The following is a 3,758-nucleotide window of genomic DNA, read 5'->3' as shown; positions in this document are numbered from 1 at the left end:
CTTCTTCCTTCATCACCATAGGCTCTTGCTCATATGTTATTTCTTTAAATTCCTCTGTATCTGCCAATTCCTTTCTATATAATGACTCAGTATATTCTTTCCATCTTTGAATTGTATTTTCTTAAGGTTTTTAAATGTACTTCTTAAAGTTGTTGTTTTGTGCTGATAAGTCAGAACCAACTCAAAGCTTCCAGTGGGTTTTCAGAGGATGTAATTCACAGAGGAGAATGCTTACCTTTCTCCCTTACAGCAGTGAATGATTTTGAATCATGTTCCTTTAGGTTGGCAGCAGAACTCCTCACCCATTAGCCTACTACTGGTTGCTAGGTGCTGTTGAGTTGACTGTGACTCACAATAACCCTACAAACAATGAATGAGTTTGAATCTTACCCTATCCTGTACCATTCTCGTCATCCCTGATATACTTAAGCTCATTGTTATGGTCACTGTTTGATCTATTTTGTTGACGGTCTTTCTCTCTTTCTCTTACCTTCTACTTTCCAAGTATAATGTCCTTTTCCAAGGATTGGCCCCTCAAGTTCTTGAAAACAATATGATCAAAATATACAAGATAAAGTTTTGCTATCCTTACCTCTAAGGAGTAATCTGCTTGTACTTTGTCTAAGACATATTTCTTTTTTTGTCAGCTCATAGGATATTCAGTACTCTTCTCCAACACCACAGCTCAAAAGTATCACTTCTTCTTTCTTATTTATTGTCCAACTTTCCTTACTCATTTTCTAACTTTCAGATGCATAACAAGTAATACAAATTAACATGGCTTAAATCAGATGCACCTTATTTTTTTATTTTGACGCTGTTTCTCCTTAGCCCCTTGGAAAGGTCCTTGATGGTAGATTTTCCTAATGCAACATGTCTTTTGATTTCTTGACTATTGGTACTAAGGGTGTTGATTGTGAATCCAAACAAGTTTAAATGTTGACAATTTCAGTCTTCTCTCCCTCTATCAGCCCAATGGTGGAGATTTTGGGGTGTTTGTGTGTGTTGAGATGTAATTCATTTTGAAGTCTGTAGTCTTTGATTATCTGCAGCAAATATTTCAAGTCCTCTTCACTTTCAGCAAGCAAGAAGTGTCATGTATATAAGCTAGTTTATCAATAAGACTTCCTCTGCTCCTGATGCTATATTCTTTTTCATAAAGTCTATCTCCTGAAGGATTTGTTCAGCAACAAATTAAGTAGAAATGGAGAAAGGATACAGTCCTGACAAACACCTTTCTTAATTTTAAACTATTCTATGTTCCTTTGTTTTGTTTTGTTTGGACAAGAGCTTTTTGGTCTAGATATAGGTTTCACTTGAGCACAATTAAGGGGTTTGGGATTCTTATTGTTCTCAATGTTAGCCATAATTTATTATGATCCACAAAGTAAAATGTCTTTGCATAGTCAATAAAACACCAATAGTCATCCTTCTGATATTCTCTGCTTTCAGTTATGATCCATCTAATATCAGTAACGCTATTCCTATTGCTTCAGCCTCTTCTAAATCTAGCTTGACTGTCTGGCAATTCTGTGTTAATGTAGGGTTCTAGCCATTTTTAGATAATTTTTAGCAAGAATATATGTAGTCTTCACGATGGGCATCAGGAGTGGAGGAAGACTCATTAACAATTCATCTACGTGACACGACCTTGCTTGCTGAAACTGAAGAGGACCTAAAGCACTTGCTACAGAATGTCAAGGACTGTAGTCTTCAATATGGATTGAAGCTTAACATCAAGAAGACAAAAATTCTTATCACTGGGCCAATTGGCAGCACCTTGCTAGATGGAGATGAGATTGAGGTTGTTAACAATTACAGCTTGCTTGGCTCTACAATCAACACTATTAACACCAGCAATCAGGAACTCAAAAGACAAATAGCATTGGGAAAGTCTGCTGTCAGGGACCTCTCCAGAGTACTGGAAAGCAATGATATCAGTCTAGAGACTAAGGTGCGCCTAATCCAGGCCATGGTCTTCACAATTTCTTGCTATGTATCATCATATAACTAAGAATGATAGAAGAGAAATTGATGCCTTCAAATTGTGGTGCTAGAGAAGAGTCTTGAATATACCATGAACTGCCAAGAGAACCAATATGTCTGCCTTAGAGAAGGTGAAACCAAGTTTCTCCGTGGACGCGAGGATTTTGAAGCTCCATCTCACACACTTTGGGTATGTGACCAGGAGAGACCAGTCTTTGGAAAAGGACATCATGCTTGGAAGGTTGGAGGGACAGCACAGGAGAAGAAGACCCCAGGTTAGATGGGTTGATACAGTAACTGGGGCAAAGGGTGTTGGTGTGTTGGAATTAGTGAGATTGGCTTAGGCCAGGGCAGGGTTCAGAGCTCCTGTACATAGGGTCACTACGGGTTGCAGGCAACTTGATGGCATGTAACAATGACAACAACAATACTTGCATGTCCTAGTAGTTACATTATTTGATAATTTACAAAAATTCAGCTGGATTACATTTTTGGGGAACAGAAGAAAATATGAATATCTGGCTAGGACTTCAAATTTCTTAACACAGACTGATGAGCATCAGAGCTGCATCTACTTGTTGAAACAAGTCAACTGGTATTTCATCAGTTACTCAGGCCTTAGTTTATTTGCCAATGCCTGCAGTGCAGCTTGAATTTCTTCCTTCATTTTCACTGGTTCTTAATTATGTGCTTCTTCCTGAAATGGTTCCATGTTGATCAGTTGGTTTTGGTACAGTGATTCAATAATTGTACTACCTCCACGTTCTTTCCTTATTTTTTTTTAAAAAATTATTTTATATTATTTTGCTTATAAAGTTTGCTTACATTGTGTTTCACATTATCCTTCATTCACATTGTGTTTCATGCAATCATTCTGATTCATATTTTATAAAATTAATCAACGTTGAACTATGCCCACCATTGCCTTGTCTTTCCTGATTCCCATTGGCGCTTTCTCATTTTCTTTACCTTCCCTCTCCATTCATCAAATTGTGCAACCCTGTGATTTCTCCCCTACTCTTCTTCACCCCTCTGTTCCTCCCCTCCTCTCTTTGGATCCTCATATATGTTTTACTACTTATCTATTTCTGCAATTGTGGTCTCATATAGTATTTGTCCTTATGGGACTGAATTAGTTCATTCAGCATATGCTCTCCAGTCCCTCCCAAGTAGGTAGTAATTTTTGAAATCATTGTTCCTGAGTGCTGCATAGTATTCCACTGTGTGAATGTACCACAATTTCTCAATCCATTTGATTGTGGTTGGACATTTGGCCTGTTTCCATGTTCTTGGGACGGTATATAATGCTACTGTGAACATTAGTGTACAAATTTCTATTTGTATTGCAGTGCTAATTTTCTTGGGGTATATTCTAAGCAGTGGAATAGCTGCATACATATGCCTTCCATCTTCTTTTGATGCTTCCTGGATCATTCGACATTTTGCTTATTGGATCCTTCAATATTGCAACTTGAGGCTTAAATTTGCTCCTTTGCCTTGAGAAATGTGGAGCAAGTTCATCTTCTTTTATTTCCTAACTCCAGCTGTTTGCAAATTTTATTATAATACTTTGTCTTTTCAAGCTGCCTTTTGAAATCTTCTGTTAATATCTGTTTATTTTTAATTTGGTTTATACAGTCATTAATATACATTGTGTTTAATCCATGCATGTGTGTTTTATATTATCATTCATATACATTGTGTTTTATATAATTATTTACTATTGATCAATGTCTTCTAGCATCCCATCTTATTAGCTCTCCATTGCCTAT

General features: G+C 37.0%; 1 pseudogene; it reads right to left on the bottom strand.

The window, feature by feature from the left end:
- Positions 1-2,932, bottom strand: part of LOC102854047 — a 5,145-nt pseudogene extending 2,213 nt beyond the window's left edge.
- Positions 2,933-3,758: the final 826 nt, after the last annotated feature.

This window comes from Elephantulus edwardii, unplaced genomic scaffold (genome assembly GCF_000299155.1).
Source record: "Elephantulus edwardii isolate Elephantulus edwardi_28Jun2011 unplaced genomic scaffold, EleEdw1.0 scaffold00005, whole genome shotgun sequence".
Taxonomy (NCBI): Eukaryota; Metazoa; Chordata; class Mammalia; order Macroscelidea; family Macroscelididae; genus Elephantulus; species Elephantulus edwardii.
The sequence above is the reverse complement of the archived record's forward strand: the minus strand, read 5'-3'. Positions and strand labels throughout refer to the sequence as shown.